At 43.6% G+C, this 25427-nt stretch overlaps 1 protein-coding gene across 2 annotated transcripts in view; it reads left to right on the forward strand.

The window, feature by feature from the left end:
- Positions 1 to 25427, forward strand: part of LOC100431171 (orthodenticle) — a 99069-nt gene that overhangs the window by 44295 nt on the left and 29347 nt on the right.

Here is a 25427-nt window from a genome sequence, read left to right on the forward strand (position 1 = left end):
TAATATACCATAGCAACCCAGATTTACGTATATAGTAGGTACATTTTAAATATTGTTCCCCCAAAACAACACAATAAACAGTACAACGTTAAGAATCATTGCATAATTTACGTACCGGAGAAGACATCCTTGGAAATAATCAAAACAGCCCGTTTTGCCTCCCCCATTTAAGCCGCTTATAACCCCCACCCGGGGTTACCAGCTCTCCTACCCCCGAAATGCGGAGTCGCTTGTTAGTTCGTCCTAATTAGTTACAAGTTCGTGTTTTGACGTTGGCAACATCGTGCGGTTTTTTTTTTTCGGATGTTAGCGTGAATTATGAAATCACATTTTCCTATTATATCACGACTATAAATTGGGGCTATTTTAATCGAAAACTATGAAATGTAATATTTTTGAAAATAAATTTAAAAAATATACATAGGTAGTTATAGTCTCAAATTAAAAGCATTTTATAGTAAAATTATAAAAAAAAATGCTTCACTTTTTTTTTTATTATCTATACTAATATTATAAAGCTGCAGAGTTTGTTTGGTTTGGTTGAACGCACTAATCTCAGGAACTACTGGTCAGATTTGAAAAATCATTTCTATATTAGATAGCCCATTTATTGAGGAAGGCTATAGGGTAAACGTCACGCTAAGACCAATACAAACGGAGCATCAATAAAGAATGTTACAATTTTTTTTTCCGAATCCATAACCTGTTTTGAAGTCGGTTAAAAAGCCTGATTTTGGTTCCCTAAATAGCTCCTTACTTAACATTCTATTATTCAAAAATATTTTCACTTTCTACGTAAATAAAGTCGCGGGTAAAATTTAGCGTTATGCCAAAGTAACTATTCCACGCGGTCAAATTTCGAATAAAAATACCGTCGCACTGAAAAAAAAATGAAGTTCTTTTTATTTTTTTTCATTTTAAATATCTTCGAGCGTCCGTTCTTAATACAAACCGGAGTTCTCCGAAGAGGTGGGATTAGGAAGTTCCCTTGCGACGGGGGACCGACCGGGCGCGTTCAGAACGACGCGAGACTAAGAGATGCGTTCCTTATATAAATAAATCTTTTTTTTTTTTTCAAACACTCAATAGCGTGCAACGGATAACCTGAAACGAAAATTGAATATATATATATATATTTACTAGCGACCCGCCCTCGCTTCGCTTCGGGAACTGTAATTTATTATTGATTTCTCTACTATTTAATGGATGTTATTATACATATAAACCTTCCTCTTCAATCACTCTATCTATTAAAAAAAACCGCATCAAAATCCGTTGCGTAGTTTTAAAGATATAGGGACAGAGAAAGCGACTTTGTTTTATACTATGTAGTGATTCGTCACGTGAATTTCATTAGAAATTACGAATGTATGTTTTTACCTATTATTTTATGACAAAAAGGTCTAGTGAAATTTTTTTTAGCTCTATTCGGCTAAAAAGATCGTCTGTCGTTGTGAAATGAACGTGATTTTTTTTTCAATGATGTAAAAGGTAATCTTTTTAAAATGTACTATAATAAGTATAATGTGTTTGTATCTTTTAATGTTTTAGTCTGTCATCATACGTTTGGAGAAAGTCGGAGTCGCTTCGGAGAAAAATAAAATATTTTATTGTCATCTAATATATTTTGAGAATTATTCTCGTGTTAAATGAAATATTATGGTTTTTACTTACGCGAAGGAATTTTATATTGCCTTAAACGTTCCCACAATCAACCTAGTGTTTTGCTGTTATATAACATGTGGCCATAGATATCATAAGAGATATGAAATCAAAGAATCAATTTTACTAAAAAGGCTGGTATACGCGTGACTTTGGCAAAAAAAATCGGTTTACATTTACGTTAAACAATGTTCTCTCTGTATGATCCAAGTAGTCAATCAACATTTTTTAATTACATAACATGTTAAAAAAAAAAATCTGAATCATCGCGTGTCTTCACTATTAAGATACGGGCTCTAACTCTAATAACCTTACATTAGGCGGTGAATTTGAACTACACAAACATATTATTATTGTAATTTAAAAACAAAAATTCGTTCACCTTGACATAAGTCAAAACGTTCTAATACTTAATACTAAATATGACATTTATCATTACCACATTATAACCTCAACCGTATCCCCTTGCCTATATCCTATACCGAAAAATAGCATACAATAATTTGACGCAATTAAAAAAGAAAATAAAAAAAGAAATCAATTATTCCCGCGCGAAAAGATTAAAAGAGCAACCGGCCGTCAGAAAAAAAATCAGAAATTTATGTAACAATAAAAAAGTGAATTTCAAAAAACGAACGCCCAGCTGCCGTGCTCCGGAGGGAGACGGAGACATTACAGTAACGGGTGCGAGCGAGATGGGGATACGATTAAAATAGATGTCGGATTAATTTCATTGCATTGAGTATTATAAGTTGAATTTCACTCGTTGCTTACACCCACATAGAAGAACAATGTTATTCTGAACTAGGCAGCGAACGCGACTTCGCCTTTAGAATTTTAAAAAAGAACAGCCGTTCTTTTAACAATTTCCCGCGCATATTTTTTTATTAGGCAGTGGTCTGTTCAAAGAAAACTCTTTCTAGCGATTGGGTTTTTAACTTACCGGACTTAAGATTGAAAATCGCACGTTCTATTTAACGTCCATAGATGATTTTAAATATAGTACTTACTATTGTTATTCGGTTTTCACAAGTCATAGAATGATGAAGTCATGGGCGGATGAAAGGCGATTGTATGCAGCAGAGATGCGAATGCTGCGATGGATGTGTGAGTAATGAGAATGAATAGAATACAGAATGAATATGTTAGAGGAAGTCTGAAAGTGGCACCTGTGACAGAGAAGCTGAGAAGTGCGCGTTTGGGATGGTATGGACATGTGATGAGACGAAATGACAATGAGGTTGGTAAGAAAGTTTTAATTATGAATGTGGAAGGATATAGAGGAAGAGGTAGACCTAAGAAAAAATTGATGGATTGCGTGAAAGACAACAAGTGTAAGAGGGGAGTGAGCGAAGAAATGGTATATGATAAAAGAACATGGAAGAATAAAACATGTTGCGCCCACCCCAGGTGACTGGGAGAAGGGCAGGATAATGATGATAAAAATAATTAAAATTACGTTTGATTTACGCATTTTTTTATTGTCACTATATTATTTCGATCTTTTGGAATACTTCTCCAAAGTGTCCGTAGTAGCGAATGATTGAATTCCAAAAAAAATTGTCTGTATACATTTTTGTTGGGTACAAAAGCGAGATGAAATTCAAATAAATCGTAATTTTCCGAAACGCACAGACGAATGTAAAAACAATTTATACAGCAACAACATTATAGTATTTAGAGCAGTAATGTATGACAAGTTATATAATTAAACAGTTGCACCTCCCACGTGATATTTTCGAAATTTGTTTTGCTTAGCCATACTAATAGGCCCGAAGAGTTATCCTAGCTTCATCGGACGGGTAGGCGAGCTCACGGACTCAACCTGGCGAATTTGCTAACACTAGCCCTAGCTTTTTTTTTTCCTACCTAAGCTGATAGCCTTGAGAGGCTATATCAGCGTCGCCTTAACTAGTAGGTGAGCTCACGGGGCTCAAACCTAATGACGTTGCTAACACGAACCCTAGCAAGAGCCGTGCTTCGCAGAATCTACCACCGGATCGGAAACGCGACCCACTGAAAAGATCCGGCGAGAAACTCAGTGGGCTGTGTCTATGGGTTAATTTACTCATCGAGCCCTTCGTCGCAAGCGACGGGTTCGACGAGAACGGTGACTGGTGCTTGAGGTACCTAGAAGCACCGTTAGTGGATTGGGAGGATCCGAGATGACGTGTTTTGAGCGACGTCGACTGCTTTCCATTCTGTCCGCAGGATCGGGAATGTAGTTACCGGCAGCCATGATAAGAGGGTTTTCGTGTCGTGCCGCTCTATCGAAATGGCGCTAGCCCTAGCAAAGGCAGTGCTTGGCAGAATCTACCACCAGATCGAAATCGCGACCCATCGGGATCGATCAGTGCTTCTAAATATTCTAATCTAGTCTAATTTCGAGATCAGTGACGGCATTCAAATTACTCTAACCACTTAACGTCAGATAGGTGGTGAGGTTCACACACACGTCCACTCAATAAAAATCTAATTACGTGCGTTAACCGAAAACTCAAAAAAACCCCACGAATCTCCAGTCCGACGTACTGTAATAGAACAAGGCACGGAAATAACAAAAGGATATCCGCTTACTATCGATCGGGAAGCCCTACGAAGTTGTCGCGTCACGCATACGACCCCTCTGCTCGGACTGTTCAGTGTGTATAACGACAAACATCAGACACGCTGACGTTTGGTTCTGGGGTGATGACCTAGAATGGCCCTAAAGCCATTAGGTTCACTGGATATGCAGCAGCATTCTTTGAACATGTCCTTTGAATGTGACTGCCGTTCTTCATATGAAACTACCTTTATTTTCCTACCTAAGCTGAGAGCCTTGAGAGGCTATATCAGCGTAACCTTAACTAGTAGGTGAGCTCACGGGGCTCAAACCTGACGACGTTGCTAACACTGGCCCTAGCAAGAGCCGTGCTTCGCAGAATCTACCACCGGATCGGAAACGCGCCCCACTGAGAAGATCCATCGAGAAACTCGGTGGGCTGTGTCTGTGGGTTTATTTACTCGCAAGCGACGGGTTCGACGAGAACGATGACCGGTGCTTGAGGTACCTAAAAGCACCGTTAGTGGATCGGGAGGATCCGAAATGTCGTGTTTTGGGCGACGTCGACTGCTTTCCATTCTGTCCGCAGGATCGGGAATGTGAAACTACCGCTAACCGCTAAGGCTTGAATCCATTCAAGCAGCAGAGAACGCTTTTCATTTCTACAAATTCTCCTTTTAATTAGATCTAGGTTTTTTATTGCCCTAGTAAGCAGACTGGTGGTAGGACCTCTTTTGATTACTGGTGGTAGAACCTCTTCTGAGTCCGCACGACTAGGTACCACCACCCTGCCTATTTCTGCCGTGAAACAGTAATGCGTTTCGGTTTGAAGGGTGGGGCAGCCGTTGTAACTATACATGAGACCTTAGGACTTATATCTCAAGGTGGGTGGCGCATTTATGTTGTAGATGTCTATGGGCTCCAGTAACCACTTAACACCAGGTGGGCTGTGAGCTCGTCCACCCATCTAAGCTATAAAAAAAAACTAGCATAAAACCCATCTGATGATGAGTGGTTACCGTCGCTCACGGACATCGGCAACGCCAGGGGCAGAGCCAAGTCGCTGCCTACAGTTTAGTACTCTCCACAAGCCTATTAGTGCTATAAGAAGCCCGCACGGATAGTTACCAGCGATCCACTTGTGTATAGCATCACGTCTTTTGCTTCCAGCATCCGAATTCATCACGTACGTTATATCCGGATCGCGTTATAAACGATCGTGGTATTAAAAGTAGATTCAGTATAGTTGTACGCCTACCCATCTGCCAGTAGCTTTTTTATTGCTTAGATGGGTGGACGAGCTCACAGCCCACCTGGTGTTAAGTGGTTACTAGAGCCCATAGACGTATACAATGTAAATGCGCCAACCACCTTGAGAAATAAGTTCTAAGATCTCAGTATAGTTACAACGGCTGCCCTACCCTTCAGACTGAAACGCATTACTGCTTCACGGCAGAAACAGGCAGGGCGGTGGTACCTACCCGCGCGGACCGGGTCTGGATCGGGAGGATCCCATTAACGATGCTTTTAGGTACCTCAAGCACCGGTCACCGTCCTCGCTGATCCCGTCGCGTGCGACGAAGGGCTCGACCAGTAAATTAACCCACAGACACAGCCCACTGAGTTTCTCGCCGGATCTTCGCAGTGGGTCGCGTATCCGATCCGGTGGTAGATTCTACAAAGCACGGCTCTTGCTAGGGTTCGTGTTAGCAACGTCGTAGGTTTGAGCCCCGTGAGCTCACCTACACGCTAAGTTAACGCTGATTTAGCCTCAAGGTTACCAGCATAGGTAGCGAAAAAAACCACAATATAACCACGTAACACCATAGATTTATCATACAAACGCATAAAACCTGTTTGAGGCGCACTAAATTCACCGGTCCCCAAGACTCCCTTAATAATACCGTTCAAATATTTATCATAATTACGATTCGAAAAAAAAAATTATAATAATAAAATAAAACGTAACCGATTTGTCACGGCACGAACGAGCCACGTTTATTATCGGCCGCTCTTTACGCAAGTCGAAACCTCGCTCGGTCACTCGCATTAACTATCTCATATTTTATTTTACGTCTCCTCGAGTTGCTTTATGCGGATTAATATAGAGCTGTTAAAATTTTATATTTTAATTATTATGTATTTTTATTTTATTTTATTAGGAAACATATTTCTGTTTCGTTTGACGTTTTATTTCTCTAAGCATATAAAAACAGGTCAAATTATAAACGAACTCGTGTTTAAGAGGGTTTTGTACTGTGTATTGTAGAATTAGGCATTTCCAGGCCTATTTTTTTGTCCTAAAACTATAGGGTACTTCGTATTTCTCCGACGCCCTTTTTCTCTTAATCAGTTTTGAAACTATTCATTCAGTGCATTCGGAATTAAGAACTTTTGTTGTGTTGTACGGAACCTAGCATACAACTCACACACAAGTCATAACATTAAAATTTCTTTAATACAAACGTAATATAGTTACGTTGTTTCTTTTGTTAATTGCTTTGTTTGGTGGACGAATTCACAGCCTACCTGAAGTTGAGTGGTTACCGGAGCCCATAGATATCTACTGTAAACGCCGCCACCCACCTTGAGTCATGAGTTCTGAGGTCTCACTTGTAACTACGGCTGCCCGGCCCTTCAAACCGAAACGCACTACTGCTTCACGGCGGAAATAGGCAAGGTGGTGGTCCTTACCCGTGCAGACTCACAAAACGTCCTACTACCAGTAATTCCGCAAATTATAATTTTGCCGGTTTTATTTTTATTACACGATGCTATTCCTTCACCGTGGAAGTCAATCGTGAACATTTGTTAAGTACTTATTTCATTACAAAAATTGATACCCGTCTGCGAGATCCGAACACCGGTGCATCCCAACATACAAATGCACCGGACGTTTTATCTTTTGAGCCACGAATTTTATCTGGTACATTCCGTTTTGACTTCGTAAACTTATATCCGTGCCACTCGACACAAATAAAACGGTTTATCGTCTCCCTAAACGCGACTCTGTTACACCCTAATAAGATTACAGACATAAGTGTAATGCGTAATGACACCTACTGAGAATCCATACAGTAAAATTACGAGTAATACGTGATAATACAACAGCGATTCCAACTCCAATACGAAAAGTAGAAGATACAACAATAACAAGAAACAAGGAAGACAATATTTTTTTCTTTTTTTATTGCTTAGATGGGTGGACGAGCTCACAGCCACCCTGGTGTTAAGTGGATACTGGAGCTCGTAGACATCTACGACGTAAATGCGCTACCCACCTTGAGATATGTATAAGTTCTAAGGTCTCAAGTATAGTTACAACGGTCCAATATATAAATACACAAATCGTGTGCATATAGTAATTACAAGTCCAATTATTTTTTTTTTTTTTTTTTTTTTTTTTTTTATTGCTCTTGTAGGCAGACGAGCATACGGCCCACCTGATGGTGAGTGGTTACCGTCGCCCATGGACTTCAGCAATGCCAGGGGCAGAGCCAAGCCGCTGCCTACCGCTTAATATTATTTGTGGAAATAATTTAAAGAATCCATCTACGCACCAACCCGTTGCCCGTGCACTAAATTAATATTATTCAACAAATCAACGTCTAAAACTAAAATTATCATATCAAAACAATAACAACAACAAAATCTAAATTAACATTTCGTATCTGATTTATGTTTGCACCGATAGGATTAGAACTATCGCTTAGACGCTTTTTTTATTTCAAAAGGAATTGTCATACTAAAATGATGGTTTATCTCGGTATTAACAGCTCGATGTACATATGTTGTAACAAATAAATAATATTAATATTTATCATTTATGAATTCCGTATCGGAAAGCGGCTACCGGCGGCGCCCTTTGACGTACCGGCCGCGCGCGGCGGCCATGTTTAATTTTTAGAGTTCCTTCAAACTCGGAGTGTAATAATGTGATTTTTGTGAGGCTTAAGTAGATCCAGGAACTATCATCATCATAGTCGGTTGTTCTTGGCAGAGCAGTCGTGGTCATGTGGAATTCTGGGTTATTAAAGCCTTGACAGATGTCTTCCATAGTTTGCGAACTGAGGCTTGGCGCACGTACTCGTTAAGTGGGGTTTCAGTAAGGTCTTTCACCCGATCAGTCCAGCGCATGGGGATTCGTCCACGAGATCTCTTACCATTGACCCTACCCTGAACAAACAGGTTTCTCAACAGACTCTGCTGGCCGTCACCAGGAACTATATATGTATTCGATATTAACGCAGTATCCTTAGAGTCGGGCTATGGCCCCGACATCACTAATATCCGCGAACGATGGTAACCATCCACCGTCAGATAGGCTTATCGCTTAGAGATAGGTGAGATTTTTTACACGCTTTATATTAGCTTCACTTGTATGTATGTATGTAATTGACCTTTAGACGCGATTTTGACCCACTTTAAACGGCCAGATTTCATTCAAACTTTGTAGATTTATTGAAGACCGATGACAATTCAATATTTAAAAAAAATTATAAAAATAAAAATTGTAAAAAAATATATTGAAAAAATTTAAATTCAATTAAAAAATGAAAAATAAATAATAGTTTAAAAAAACTAAAAAACACGCTTTATATAAAATTTTCGCTTTTTTTACAATAATTTTCTTTTTTTTACACTATTTTCAATTTAAATGTATTAAAATGTATTTTCTATTTTTTTATTGAATTTTATATAAAGCGCGATTTTTAGTTTTCTCAAACTATTATTTATTTAAAATTAATTTCTCCTAAAATTTCAGCAATAATACACTAATACACACATAGATATCGCTTTAGTTATAATTAAAAGCGACAATGTAAATTTAATTATAAATTAATTGAGTTTCTTGGGTCGTCGCGGTCACAATCCAGGTAAGTGGATCCAGTCGTAAAACTGTCACTAAAGCTGTCTGTACTGTCGTAAAGCTGACAAGTCTTCTGTGTGTTCTTGATGTCTAGGAATCGAAGCCACGATCCTCGGCGCGACAGTCAGAGCCGCTAACTACTGCATCATCGCGTCTTTTTTCCCCCTACCTATGCTGATAGCTTTGAGAGGCTATTTCAGCTTCTCCCTAACGTGTAGGTGAGCTCACGGGGCTCAAATCGGGAGCTAACACTGGCCCTAGCAAGAGCAATGCTTCGCAGAATCTACCACCGGATCGGAAACACGACCCACTGAGAAGATCCGGCGAGAAACTCAGTGGGCTATGTCTGTGGGTTAATTCGCTCGTCGAGCCCTTCGTCGCACGCGACGGGTTCGACGAGGACAGTCAGACAACAACGCAACGCCGACAACGCTGTACCAAACGTAAATTGCAATTTTAAAGACGGGTATACGGAACCAACTTCATTTAACCCGGTTCGAACTTAACATTGATTGCTGTGCATCATTAATGCAATGCTCTTGTCGCTGACAGTCGCTATCTGTGACACGTCACAGGTGGAAGAATATATTTCGCTACCAATCGTATAGATGATCGATTGGAAAAGAAGAAAAAAAAAAAGTTATCCTACATTAAGAAACTATTTGGTTCTAAATTTTTTTCCTGCCTATGCTGATAGCCTTGAGAGGCTATTTCAGCTTCTCCTTGACGTGTAGGTGAGCTCACGGGACTCAAACCGGAGTGTTGCTAACACTGGCCCTAGCAAGAGCAGTGCTTCGCAGAATCTACCACCGGATCCAAAACGCGACCCACTGAGAAGATCCGGCGAGAAACTCAGTGGGCTCATGGTTCTGTAAATGTTTTCAGTGCACTATCAAGTTGGAGTTAAGAGGCTAGCGGACTTTGTGGAGATGCTGTATACGTCACGACATTAGGTCAATGACCGAAAGCTGTTTCGATGTAATAAAAAAAAACTTCAAAATATTGTTGTTTTTTAATATACAGTTAGATAAGTAAAAAAATGGTGCGCGTGCAATTAGGTGCACGTGAAAGAAGTGAAACTTCTTTTGCGGTGTATAATATTGTTTTATTCATTTTTCATCCTTAAATAAAAAAAAATCTTGTAACAGGGAATTTGCTGTCGGACCGCGACGAGGAAGACACAGCGGAACACACGCTGGCGCGTTGCTCTGGATTCGACGAGCAACGCGCCGCCCTCGTCGCGGTCATTGGAGAGGACCTCTCGCTGCCGCGCGTCGTGGCTACGATGCTCGGCAGCGACGCGTCCTGGAAGGCGATGCTCGACTTCTGCGAGTCCACCATCTCGCAGAAGGAGGCGGCGGAGCGAGAGAGGGAGAGCTCTTCCCTTTCCGCACCGATCCGTCGCCGTCGAGCCGGGGGCCGGAGGCGGGAATACGCCCGTACGTCCCGGCCCCTGTAGGTGGCGGCCTCCCCCCGGTGAAGGTCAAGGGGCGACCTGAGGGGGTGAGGCCGCGCGGCGCGCTACCAGCACTCTAGCGCGCTGCCGTGGAGTGAATAGAGCGACCGGTCGACGGTGTATCGCGTCCCGACCCGGCAGGCTGGTTCTGGTCCAGCGGGGTATTCCGGGACACCAGCGGCACCGTCTGGGCGGCCCGACGGGCTGCTGTACCGAGACGGCCGACGTTTCAGAGCCTTCGATTCGCCTCGAAGGCTCCGTCGGCTGGGCGTCCTTGGGGTGAGCCGCGCCGTCTGGTTGTAGTGTTGACCGCGGTAGCCCCCCTACCTCATCCGGGTTCTGACCTCGGAGGGGATCGGACGTCGGGTGTAAGAGTGCAGAGGAGTCGTTTAGTGGGTGGGCTCTAAAATCCTTGGGCCCGCGGTCTGCTCACAACACCATGCAGATCGTTGAGTCTCACATACCCCGCGCGCCCCTTTTGCGCGGGGACCTCGTAGGAGGTTCGGCCCTCTACCCGAAAAAAAAAAAAAAAAAAAAAAAAAAAAGGGAATTTGCTGTGTATAAAAGAAACAACCTAGCTCGTTTTGTCCTTACCCTCTCTCCACGGTCGAGTGGTTCGCGAGACGCTCTGTCTATTTTCTCACTCTCGCTCTTCCTAAATTGTATCTTTTCTCTCTACCCGTAACGAATCTGTCGCGACTTAAATTTTACTCTCAACGCGCCTAAAGAAGTTCCATTTTTTTTTTTTTTTTTTTTTATTGCCTTTGTAGGCAGACGAGCATACGGCCCACCTGATGGTAAGTGGTCACCGTCGCTCATGGACGTCAGCAATGCCAGGGGCAGAGCCAAGCCGCTGCCTACCATAAAGAACTCTCCGCAAGCCTCGTTTGAAGAAGGACATGTCATAGCGCTCGGAAAACACCGTGGAGGGGAGTTCATTCCAAAGCCGGATGGTACGTGGCAAAAAAGATCTTTGGAAACGCACTGTCGATGAACGCAGCGGTTCCAGATAATATGGATGAACTCTGCTCCGATGGCGGGAGGTGCGATGATAAAAAGGAGATGAGGGAATCATCTCGAATAATTCCTCAGAGCATTCCCCATGGACCATGCGATATAAAACACAGAGAGAACCGAAGTCCCTCCGTAGACCCAGAGGTTCCAAGCGATCCGCGAGAGCAGGACTATCGACCATCCGAACAGCCCGTTTCTGTATGGAGTCAAATGGAAGTAGCTGGTATTTGGGAGCCCCGGCCCAGAGGTGAGAGCAGTACTCCACGCGAGGTCGGACCTGCGCTTTATAAAGCGCAAGTCTCTGTCCAGGCGTGAAATACCGCTTCGCTCTGTTGAGAACTCCCAACATTTTAGAGGCCAATTTGGCTTTACCTTCCAAATGACTCCGAAACTGGACATCGCTCGAAATATCGACCCCCAGAATCCCGATACTCGCGGAAAGCTGCAGGGATACTCCTTGAAATTCCGGCGCCATGACAAAAGGGTCCTTCTTCGCAGTGAACGCGCAAACCTGTGTCTTCAATGGGTTGAACTGAACTGAATTCAGTTCACCCCACTTGGAGACCCGCCCCAGAGAGTTCTCCACTTCAGACACAAGTTTTAATCGCCTCTCGTGTACAACGTTTCGAGAGAGACTCTGATGGCCGATATATCGCGCATCCCCCGTGCTGTCATCCGCATAGCAATGCATGCCATCAATAGATAGCATGTCATTGATATGCAGTATGAAAAGCGTGGGGGAGAGCACCGAACCTTGTGGAACACCAGCGTTGATGGTCATGGTATCGGAGCAGCAGCCGTCGACGACAACTGCGATGCTCCGTCCATCCAAAAAGCTAGCGATCCACTTGCAGAGTCCCTCAGGGATCCCGTATGCTGGAAGCTTCGATAGAAGTGCCCTATGCCAGACCCTGTCGAAGGCCTTCGCGATGTCAAGGCTCACAGCGAGAGCCTCGCTCTTGCTTTCCAAGGCTTCAGCCCATTTATGTGTGAGGTATACAAGAAGATCGCCAGCTGAGCGCCCATGACGGAAACCGTACTGCCGGTCACTGATCAGCTGGCGATCCTCAAGATACTTAAGAAGTTGGATGTTTATGATTCGCTCCATCACCTTGGAAAGCAAGGAAGTTATCGCGATAGGTCTGTAATTCGAGGGGTCCGACCGGTCACCCTTCTTGGGGATAGGGTGGACATGAGCAGTCTTCCATGAAGACGGAACCCTGTTGGTATTGTACGAGAGGCGATATAGACGCGTTAGCGCGGGTGTCAATTCAGGGGCGCATGTTTTTAGAACCACTGCGGGGATGCAATCTGGCCCACTCGACTTATGGACATCAAGAAGCCGAAGCTCCTGCCTGACCGCACGCTGTGTGATGCGAATCTCAGGCATGGAGCTGTCACACCGGGAGATGTTGGGCGGCGTGGCTCCTCCGTCATCCAAAGTCGAGTATGAGGCAAAGAGCTTGACCAGAAGGTCAGCCTTCTCCTTCGCACTATGAGCCAGACTGTCATTGGACTTACGCAGTGGTGGAAGGCTAGACCTGCAGAAGTTACCTTCTGCAGCCTTAGCTAGCGACCAGAAAGCACGGCTCCCAGAGGGATAGCTATTCAGTCGCTCGCCAATTCTGGCAACGTGCTCCGACTTCGCCTTGGCAATAGCCCTCTTATAGGACCTAGAGGCGGCGTTAAATTTCCGCCTTTTCTCCGAGATATCAGGATCCCGGCATCTCCTAGCAACATTAAATGCCACGTATGCAGACCGCTTGAGGCGTGCAGCATCCCTACTGGCTTTATTATACCAGGGTTTGCTGCGACCCCCAACGGGCACCTCAGAAGAAGGAATGAATAATTCCATTCCCTGAAGCACCACGTCTTTAAGTCGGTCCGCACAGACGTCAGGATCATCGGAGGAAAAGCAGAGCCGCCCCCATGGGTAGGATGCGTAAAATTCACGCATTCCATCCCAGTCTGCTGACCTGTACCGCCAAACTCTTCGAAACCCGGTCGTCGTTCGACGACTAGGACGAGAGAGTGGTATGGCAGCACGGATAAGGCAGTGATCAGACGATCCAAGTGGAGCGTCGACCACCACACTGTATCCAGCTGGGTGAGTGGTCAGCAGAAGGTCCAACAAAGAAGGCTCGTGCCCCTCAATGTCTGGGACACGGGTGGGCTGTGTCACCAGTTGTGAGAGGCCGTAGGACAAGGCGAAATCGTAGGCAGCCCGACCCGGGAGGTCAGTGGTTCTGGAACCCAACCACTCCTGGTGATGAGCGTTAAAGTCACCAAGGACCACCACCTCCGCAGATGGGTACTGCTCAAGCACGCGGTCAGTCCCCTCTTGTACATGCTCAAACAGAGCTGACCCCGCATCACTGCTGTGAGACCTGTACAGGCAAGCGTAGACTCTGGTACAGCCCCCATAGTCCACGCGTAGCCACAAGAGGGACAGGTCCCGTTGCTCGAGGCCCCGAAGCCGACGACAGCAGACATCCTCCCGGATAAACACGCACACCCCGGCTTTACGCAGGAAGGTGTGCTCCAATGCGTAGCCGGGGTATCCGAGGTACGACGTATCGTCCGGGGCAGATATCTGCGTCTCAGTCAGGAAAAAGAGGGCAGGCTGCGCCGTCTCAAGGTGGTGATGTACGGCGTCAAGGTTACTGTGTAGGCCCCTGACATTGCTGAAATCCACATTAAACGTGGAATGGGGATCCGCCGAAAAAACTCTTTTTCTTTTGTCGACTTTCATGATAATTATAGTTGGAGAGTAAGGATTTGGAGAGGTAGGATGCTAGAGGTGAGATCAAGGCAATACCTGAATAAAGCGCAGGGCACAATGAACACTCGATCCGGGGTTGCGCGAGAAGCTGACGCAGGGCATGGAAGGGCCCCCAGTCCACCCTGCATACGATCGCCGGGTTCCACTCCGGTCTCCGACTCCGGCACGACGACCGCATGACAGGATTTTACACTGGTTGGCGGGACAGCTTCCTGGGGCGGAGTTTAGTTGTGACACCCAGGTTCAGGTCCCCTACTGACCGGCGGGCGGCGGCAGGCACCGTTTCACTGGGTCTCCCTATACCCCCGTCAGCAACCCACGCCCCGCGGACTTGCGCGCACGTTTGCTCTGCATGTTCCAAGTATCACCAAGACTCACCCCCAACAAGGAGGAGGAAAGGAAAGGAATAGAACTGGCTCTCCAACCCACATGCCGGAACACAGCTAGGCTATTTGGCGGCAGACTCTAGTTGGAGGGTGGTCGCCAGCCAGTCGGACTAGGTCCTACCACCGATTGTGTTTTCGGCTCCCGTTTAGCACCACCCAGGGGTTACTTGTAGGGAATCGCGGGTTAAACCTACGGAAGCGGGAAGCATCAACCCCCATTTCAAAAAAGTAATTTAGTATTAACGTTATGCATGTTTCAATTGCGTGATATGTTTTATTTGTCTGTTATTTTAATCTGTTATTGTCAACAAAGCAATGCAACTATTACGGAGCTTTCTCTACACCGCCCGTTGGGTGACTAGTTGAGAACGTATTAGGCATTAAGTCGGTCACCCTACTCACGTGCATAAAGTTAAATAAAAAATAAAAGATGTGTGGTGTCGTGGGACACCGGATAGGACCGAAGTTCCTTATTATAAAAATATTAATTTTAAGTTCTATTCGAGGTATAAAATATATTATAAAACTGGAGGCTTCGCAACAACCCACGGTCGTTCGGTAACGTACGAACTTATTGTGGTACACTTCATTCACGGTTGTTTGCATAAGAGTTAGTGTATTGCGCAAACGAATGCTCTGAGATCGTGTTCAATTAATGATAAAAAATGTGTTATTTTTTGTACGTTATTACAAAGTTAAGTCGTACACTGTGTGCATTACTAATATAATCTTACGTTACGGACGTTTTTTATCCCGGTTATGGTACCCCTCCGAATCGTCCCATAAGGAACCTCGTTTCAATAAATAAAATAATAGCCGGTTGATCGAACGCTATGCCCGTTCTGCGGTTCACCTTCAACGAAACTCACTTAACAGCCTGGCCACGGGACATTCGCCGATACGAATATTCGCGCGGTGCGAACGGCGAAGCGTCTAGCGACTAAAATAAGCGCATAGAAATGTACCTAACAAGCCACGCGCACCGGCGGCGACCGGCGAAGCGACCGGCGAAATGTACCGAGCGAATCGCGCGATGCGGCGCGGCGGCGGGCGAGCAAAACAAATGCATGAATACGGACGGCGCGAGCCACGGAGTCGAGCGGTAGTCGCGGCGAATAGTACAGTGATTAAATGAGTTTAGTTGTTTTCGCCGCGAAAAATTAACGCCGAAATTTTTATATTTTTTATTTATTTTTTCTTTTATATTTTTAAAGTCGTCGTGGCCTAACGGACGTCCGGTGCAATCGTGTTGAGCGATGCACCGGTGTTCGAATATCAGGCGGGTACCAATTTTTGTAATGAAATACATACTCAACAAATGTTCACGATTGATTTCCACGGTGAAGGAATAACATCGTGTAATAAAAATGAAATCCTCAAAATTATAATTTGCGTAATTACTGGTGGTAGGACCTCTTGTGAGTCCACACGGGTGGGTACTACCACCCTGCCTATTTCTGCCGTGAAGTAGTAATGCGTTTCGGTTTGAAGGGTGAGGCAGCCATTATAACTATACTTGAGACCTTAGAACTTATATCTCAAGGTGGGTGGCGCATTTACGTTGTGGATGTCTATGGGCTCCAGTAACCACTTAACACAAGGTGGGCTGTGAGCTCGTTCACCCATCTAAGCAACAAAAAAAAAAATAGCTGAAATACTAGCTAGACCAGATATTTGGAAGTCTAGCCACCCAAAGTATTTCTCGTACTTCTTGTGGAATTCTCCATCTTTAGGTATACTCCGATTCTTATTCAAATCATGTACTTCACAATCTTTTCCAAATAATAGGTCCTGAACCAAAAAACTATTAATTTGTAAGCAATATCGAGATAATTTCGATATAGACATTTCGCTGTCGGACTTCCTTACTAGTCGCGGCGGCGAACGTGAGTACCCGTGGCCTGCAAACGGTGCTGCGCGAATGGTCGCCTCGTCCACCGCTTCGCTGTTCGCACCGCCGATCCCCGTGGCCAGGCCGTAAAGGAGTAAAAAAATCAACGTAAAAGTCATGGAAATCTCGAACTGGCGACCCTAACGATGTATGTTAACCGTGTGAACCGCCAGCGGGCCTCCGAGGACCCTCACGAGGGTTCGATCATTCAAAAAGAGGAACGTATCGCTCCATTGCGACATTGCATGCTTATTTGCATAATTCGTACTCAACGATTTACACCGTAATGTTTGTTTGTAAAAATGTATATAGTTTAATTTTTTAGAACGAAGTTCCTTATGGGACGATGCGGAGGGGTACCCTAACCGTGAAAAAACGTCCGTAACGTAAGATTTTTATTAGTAATGCACACAGTGTACGACTTAACTTTGTAATAACGTACAAAAAATAACATATTTTTTTATCATTAATTGACCATGATCTCAGAGCGTTCGTTTGCACAATACACTAACTCTTATGCAAACAACCGTGAATGAAGTGTACCACAATAAGTTCGCACCTTACCAAATGACCGTGGGTTGTTGCGTTCCTATCCGGTGTCCCAAGACACCACACATCTTTTTTTCCCTATCTATACGCTAGTCGTTAGTCTAAGAGGCTATTCCAGCTACGACCGAACGAGTAGGTGAGCTCACGGGCACAATCTGAGAGAATTTGCTAACACTAGCTCTAATAAGAGTAGTGATTCATAGGCAGCGGCTTCGTTCTGCCCCTGGCATTGTTGAAGTCCATGGGCGACGGTAACCACTCACCATAAGGTGGGCCGTATGTTCGTCTGCCTACAAGGGCTATAAATTTTTTTTTTTAAAATCTACCACCGGATCGGTATCGCGACTTACTGAGAAAAATCCAACGAGAAACTCAGTGGGATGTGTCTATGGGAATTTTAATGCTACTATGAAGAAGTCCGTGACGTCAGATCGGTAATCTGTCCATGATGATAAGATTTTTTTTCCTAAACCTAGTGGGTGCATCGATTTAATTTATTATTATTACCCCTATCTCTTTTCAACATCAGACTAGAGGCCATGGGCACAGCCAAGAGGTTGCCTTCCCGATATTTAAGGTTTTTGGTGACGGCCATTTCAATCAGCCGCAGATTTGAGTTCTCGGAAGTTAAATATCTAGTCTTAGTGAGATCGGGTGTTTAAGGATTACAAATTCCTTGTAGTCTATTGATAAATAAATACCTGAGCGACACATCAGACATGGTCATTTGGTCCTAAGCTGAGATTGTAGTATTTAGAAGATATACTTGTGTGTTTTTTTATTGCTTTGTTGGGTGGACGAGCTCACAATCCACCTGGTGTTAAGTGGTTAATGGAGCCAATAGACATCTACAACGTAAATGCGCCACCCACCTTGAGATATGAATTCTAAGATCTCAGTATAGTTACAACGGCTGCCCTGCCCTTCAAACCGAAACGCATTACTGCTTCACGGCTGAAATAGGCAGGTTGGTGACTCACAAGAGGTCCTACCACCAGTAATTACTCAAATTATAATTTTGCGGGTTTGATTTTTATTACACGATGTTATTCCTTCACCGTGGAAGTCAATCGTGAACATTTGTTAAGTACGTATTTCATTAGAAAAATTGGTACCCGCCTGCGGGATTCGAACACCGGTGCATCGCTACATACGAATGCACCGGACGTCTTATCCTTTAGGCCACGACGACTTGAAATGTGTAAAGAAAGTGCCTTCTTTAACGTTAGCTCTTTCCGCGTGTGCGCTGTTTGTAATTCAGTTCGAATTAATGTAGAATATCAATAAAACATTGGCGACAGATTTAAAGAAATATGAAGTTATAACATTAATTTCCATGTAGAATTGTGTACGAATTTACAATAAAAACATACTTTAAATGTCGCCTTAAAGTTGATAGATCTTATAAACACATATACCTACGTATATAGATATTAAACACCCAGAAAAAATTATTTTAATCACACAAACGTTGCCCTTAGTGTGAATTGAACACACGACCTTCGCCTGTCAGAAGCGCCAATCCACGAGTCCGTCGCCAAGTTACATCTAAATAAACATTGTTTGAAATATCCTTTTTTTTAATACGCATCTGCACGCCCGTATGCTTTTCATAATCCGTAAAACACGTTCGAAAACTCAGAAACACAAGTAACCAGAAATGTTCATTGAAAATACATCTTTTTAACTAAAACCTTTCGTTCCCTCGCTTAATCCTGTACCGTTAATTGTTAACGCTGCCTGTCATTGTTAATAACTCCCACAAAAAACTCTTCGAAACGATTCTACTCTGCTGATGAACTCATTTTGTTCTTAACTAAAAAAATTAAAGGTTTGAGTGTCGCTGGAATCCAAAATTAAAGAAAGAAAGAAAGAAAGAAAGAAAGAAATCATTTATTCGCTAAGCATATTGAAAATGAGTTCTACATAAGTTAAAAGCAGCGTGTATGCTTTGTCATCTATATATTAATACTAGTGAAGCAAAAACTTTGTACCCCTTTTTACGAAAATTGCGCGGACGGAGGAGTATGAAATTTCTCACACTTATAGAGAATATAGAGAAGGAGTGCACAATGCTAATATTTTTTTTAAAGTAACCTTTAAAAGATACTTTAAACCAATAAAGAAAACATTACACACACTTCCATGTATTTGACACAACACATACATAAAAATATACTCTTTGTTTACTGTCAATTGGAAAACTTTTGTTATTGTTTAAAGTCTGTGGTCGAATTGAAAATAGATTAATATTGTTTGTCTTTAATATTATTGATCTATAGTGCAGTTTTGGCGAATACTGTGATTATATTATCGAATTATAATAGTGTTTGACAATAGAACCATAATAATGTTTAAACTTATAATTTCAATTAACTATAGTCGAATTTCGACTACTGCGGGGCCACTAGTTATTTGAAATCTGTGATTGTAGAAGCTTAATAATCTATGACAATAGAACCATAATAATGTTCAAACTTATAATTTCGATTAATTTTTTTATTTATTGCTTAGATGGGTGGACGAGCTCACAGCCACCTGGTGTTAAGTGGTTACTGGAACCCATAGACATCTACAACGTAAATGCGCCACCTATCTTGAGACATCAGTTCTAAGGTCTCAGTATAGTTACAACGGCTGCCCCACCCTTCAAACCGAAACGCATTACTGCTTCACGGCAGAAATAGGCAGGGTGGTGATACCTACCCGTGCGGACTCACAAGAGGTCCTTCCACCAGTAAAAAATAATTATAGTCGAATTTCGAATACTGAGGGACTACTAGTAAAAGTGGATGTAGCTTTCTAAATTTCTTTCTAAATTTGGCCCATGTTCTTTAAAAACTCAATAATCCCAGCCCGGTGACATCTTTCGTCCCTCTCGCCCGTGAATCCCGACAGAAATCAACATCCGTAAAAGACAAGCATAATTTAAAAACACTTAGCTCCCCTCGACAATGATTCAATTACTCCTGTTTATATGTTGGCACGCTCGGCTAAGTGTGTGAACGTTGGCACTCCCGGAGGCGTGTTTATTTATGCAATGGCCCTCAGTAGCCCGCCATCGGAGCTAGGGTCGAATTTAAGCTGAATACGTTAATATTAAACTGCTAAATGTATATTTGAGTTATGGTAGGCTAATTTATTTTTTCGTTGCTGTTACCGTCGCTCGTGGTCGATAGCAATGCCAGGGGCACAGAGACCTTAGATGGGTGGACGAGCTCACAGCCCACCTGGTGTTAAGTGGTCACTGGAGCCCATAGACATTCTACAACGTAAATGCGCCACCCACCTTGAGATATAAGTTCTAAGGTCTCAGTATAGTTACAACGGCTGCCCCACCCTTTAGACCGAAACGCATTACTGCTTCACGGCAGAAATAGGCAGGGCGGTGGTACCTACCCGTGCGGACTCACAAGAGGTCCTACCATCAGTAAGTTAGCGGTACTCGTATTCCATCAGCCCGAGGCCTGGAAACAACATCAACCCTGTTCCGAATGCGTGGTGTTAATGTCGGCACTCAGGTGTGTTTATTTATGCAATGGGCCTTAAAGTACCCCTACGGCATTGTTAGGGGTATGACTACGCATTGTCATCGAATATATCTATACTAATATTATAAAGCTGAAGAGTTTGTTTGTTTGAACGCGCTAATCTCAGGAACTACTGGTCCGATTTGAAAAAGTATTTCAGTGTTAGATAACCCATTTATTGAGGCTATATGACATCACGGTAAGACCAATACAAGTGGAGCACCAACAAAGAATGTTTCCAAATAGGGGTTTAAATAGTTCCTTAACATTCTATAATTCAACAATATTTTCACTTTCTACGTGAATGAAGTGGGGGGGGGGGTGGTAAAATTTAGCGTTATGCCAAAGTTCAAACTATTTCACGCGGACGGGGTCGCGGGCAAAAGCTAGTTTTTTATAAATTCGTTGTAGAAGAGACAAGTCATTGGGATGTTTGGGCGTATTATGACCGCGCTTGGGAAGGTATCAGCCAAAATCTGCCCCGAATTTGAGGTTCAATTGAAAGACCTCGACAGGATCCAACAGAATTGCCATTTCGACCTCATGTTGCAAGTTGGCGGCATTCACATTACTGATGTCTATGGGTTCTGACAATAAGAGGTGAATTTTTGTACAACTTTATCCAGTCAATACATTATTCATCAATCGCGAGACAGTAATGCTGATAACGCATTTAAAGTTTACCAAAATTTGCGTTATAAATTGCGAATCTGCCATGGAAACAGACCAAAAATAGGGCGCCTACCTTTCATCCAGGAATCAATGTTCAAGGGAGCCAAGCTAGGATCTTATCTTGTGTCCGAAAAACCCGTTAAAGACAAGTACAAGCTTACTCAAACCACGAAAGGCAAATGTACTATCGCAAAATGGTATCGGTTTCTTTTGGGCGTCACATGTTTGGCTCTCTACCTAAGCGATGGTAGCCGAAGCAGCTACGTGTGGTTTAGTAGATGAGCACATAGGGTTCGCCCTAAAAGGACTTGCTAACACAACCCCTTCCCACAGACACAGCCCACTGAGTTTCTCGCCGGATCTTCTCAGTGGATCGCGTTTCCGATCCGGTGGTAGATTCTGCGAAGCACTGCTCTTGCTAGGGCTAGTGTTAGCATAATTCCGGTTCGAACCCCCTGAGCTCACCTACATGCTAGGGCGAAGCTGAAATAGCCTCTCAAGGCTATCAGCATAGGCAGCAAAAAAAAAACTACCCCTACCACGAGCAATGCTTCGCTGAATCTACCAACGTATCAGTATCGCAACCCACTGAGAAGATCCGACGAGAAACTCAGTTGTGTGTGATGGCTGAGTTGCACGCCTAACTCTTAAACGATGATCGGGGCTTGGTGTGCCGAAAAGCACCGATAGTGTATCCAAAGCACCCAATAGGATATGTCGTCATAGTCGAAATGTATCCTTTAGGCACAAGGAAATTCCTATGACCTTATTCTTATACAAATACAAAACAACCGAAAATGTTTTCCCCAAACCGAACCCTGCGCCGCTAATTGCTAAGTCAACACCGGCGTGTTAGCGGTTGTGTTTTTCGACAAGTACGCTTGAGGGCTGCGAACGCCCTCTGTAGATCGACACGGGCACTCAATTCGAATGTTTGTTTGTTAAACTTTTTTTGTAGTCACTCACGTCCGAAGCTCTATACCAACGCCTCTAACGACAGTGAATACTGCTTTGCATTATCAACAGAACGGTCGTACCTAACCATGCGAGTACACAACACAGTTTCTATTTCTCCCCGATTCCTGATCACGCAGGAACCAGTCACCATCGACGCCCTAGACACGTTCTTCCAACAGATCCATTATCCTCAGCACTAGACGCCTTCAGCTCTAACGCTAGGAGCAGACTTAGGGACCCTGGTAACCGCACTTTACCGAGTTCGACGTGCACCCTAACCTTTACGGCCCACTAGGTTTCTCGTCAAAAGATCTCAGCGGGTCGTGATTTCGATTCGGTAGTGGATTCAATCGCGCAGCAGCTGCTCTTGAGCTGTTAGGTCTCCTTTGGAGCTTGGGCTGTTAGCAAATTCGCCGGTCATCGTTCTCGTCGAACCCGTCGCTTGCGACGAAGGGCTCGACGAGTAAATAAACCCTCAGACACAGCCCAATGAGTTTCTGGGCGAATCTTCTCAGTAGGTCGCGTTTCCGATCCGGTGGTAGATTCTGCAAAGCACGGCTCTTGCTAGGGTTCCTGTTAGCAACGTCGTCAAGTTTGAGCCCCGTGAGCTCACCTACTAGTTAAGGTTACGCTGAAATAGCCTCTCAAGGCTATCAACTTAAGTAGGAGAAATAAAAAAGCAAATTTCTTCCTTCCTAACTGAGCCTTGGCTTGTCCATCTGTCCTGGTGAAACTGAGAAAGCCTTCGGGCCACCAGTAATCATTCATCCCTAAGAAAAAACACTTCATATTTCGCCAAACGAAATCTTCACTAGCTAAAAACCGATCTTGCACCCTAAAAACAATACACCGTAAACTTATTCATAGAGAATTACTGCGCAAACAGATAGTAAGCGGCCACGTGTCGACACGTGCACGAGCGGAGTGCGCCGGCGACGATAAGTGATGACTTTATACTTGCAGTGTTTGGGTTAAGTAAGGATTAAATTGGTTGTTGATTGGTTTTGTGGTGATTATTGTATTTTTACCGAAGTGGCGTTCGGCATTTAAGTTAAAATAAATACGTATTTTTTTTATTTTTTTATTGCTTAGATGGGTGGACGAGCTCACAGCCCACCTGGTGTTAAGTGATTACTGGAGCCCATAGACATCTACAACGTAGACGCGCCACCCACCTTGAGATACAAGTTCTAAAGTCTCAGTATAGTTACAACGGCTGGCCCACCCTTTAAACCGAAACGCATTACTACTTCGCGGCAGTAATAGGCAGGGCGGTGGTACCTACCCGCGCGGACTCACAAGTGGTCCTACCACCAGTAAAAACGTATCAACTGTTTTTTAACCTTTTTAGTGACCTCGAGGGGTCATAGATTCACCGAGCGACTAGGTGAGCTCACGGGGCTCTAACCTGTGGACGTTGCTAACACTAGCCCTAACCAAAGCAGTGCTTCGCAGAAACCACCACCGGATCGGAAACGCGACCCACCGAGAAAATCCGCTGAGAAACTCAGTGGGCTGTGTCTATGAGTTAGTTTACTTAGGATGTAATTTGAGGAAACTGTATTTATATATAGAAGGTGGGCAGGTTTGTCTGCATCTAACACCCAACCCTCAGTCTTCTCTCCACCCGTGATGGTGGCGTTTTGACACGCTGACTTATGAAAAACTAAATTAAATAAGATAACTCGTGGTGAATAATACATTTGTAACATATGTTCATAGTTTTAGAAAAGGGTGGTTATGTCGAAAGATATCGTTAAGAATCGTGGAAAGAATGCGATTTTTTTATTTATTGCTTAGACGAGCGTGCGTGGTCACGACCCACCTTTTCGTTAAAGGGTTAGCGTAGCCCATAGACATCAACAGTCTAAGAGTTTTAAGTCTCAGTTTTACAGTACAACGGCTGCCCCGCCCTTCAAACCGAAACGCATTACTGCTTCACGGCAGAAATAGGCAGGGCGGTGGTACTTACCCGTGCGGACTCACAAAATATCCTACCACCAGTAATTACGCAAATTATAATTCTTTCTTCACCGTGTAAGTCAATCGTGAACGTTTGTTAAGTACGTATTTCATTAGAAAAATTGGTACCAGCCTGCGGGATTCGAACACCGACGCATCGCAAGATACGAATGCACCGGACGTCTTATCCTTTAGGCCACGACTACACTGTCACTAAATACTCAACAGCACACATTTCTGTTCGCAATGATAATGACAGTCCTAAAAACGCTTAAGCTTGCAGTCCACTCACGCTAACAGTTCATTAAATTCCACTAAGCCCAATCTTTGCTGCGCCTTCTTCGGTAAAAAAGGAAAACAGTCAAAAGGGGACTTCCCCGTCATAGTTTGCCCCTCCTCGAAGCTTTCCACTGAAATTAATACATTTACTTACCCAATAATCCGTACTGAATGGCTCGCCATTTATAATATTAGATAAATTTCAATTTACCGACAATTCGGTTACGAGTCCCCACGCGCTGGCAACATTATCGCGGTAATAAAAATAACTCATTGCATATTGTTTCTTATTCAAGGCAACCCTGTAGTCACGGGAATACGGTCGGAAATTAAACGTGAAAGTTCGGTAGTGGTGTGTCAGTTGTCGCGTGTCACCCCTAGACCGTAGGGTTGTTGGTAACGAAATTTATGTGTTAACATGATTTATTATGGCAACCCTAACCGGCCAGTTATTTATTTAGGCTTATATAGGTTGTATATAAAACGTATACCCGATAATCATTTCAGGTGCTACGAATTATTTAAAATTTTCAGTTTTCACAATATGTATGTACAAGAAGAGAATGAATTATTTGATTAAAATATAAAATTGTTTTTACTTTGTACATGGTACAGGAAAAAAGCACATAATTGGCATATACGTTTCAAACAGCTTTAGACTTTGCAAACTTTTTTTTAGAAAAAGATAATAGACAATATGGCGAAGGGCTCGACGAGTAGGTAAATCAACCCACAGACAAAGCCCACTGAGTTTCTCGCCGGACCTTCTCAGTGGGTCGCGTTTCAACTCCGGTGGTAGATTCTGCGAAGCACTTCTCTTGCTAGGGCCAGTGTTAGCAACACTCCCGGTTTGAGCCCTGTAAGCTCACTTA

This window comes from Bombyx mori, chromosome 24, assembly GCF_030269925.1.
Source record: "Bombyx mori chromosome 24, ASM3026992v2".
Taxonomy (NCBI): Eukaryota; Metazoa; Arthropoda; class Insecta; order Lepidoptera; family Bombycidae; genus Bombyx; species Bombyx mori.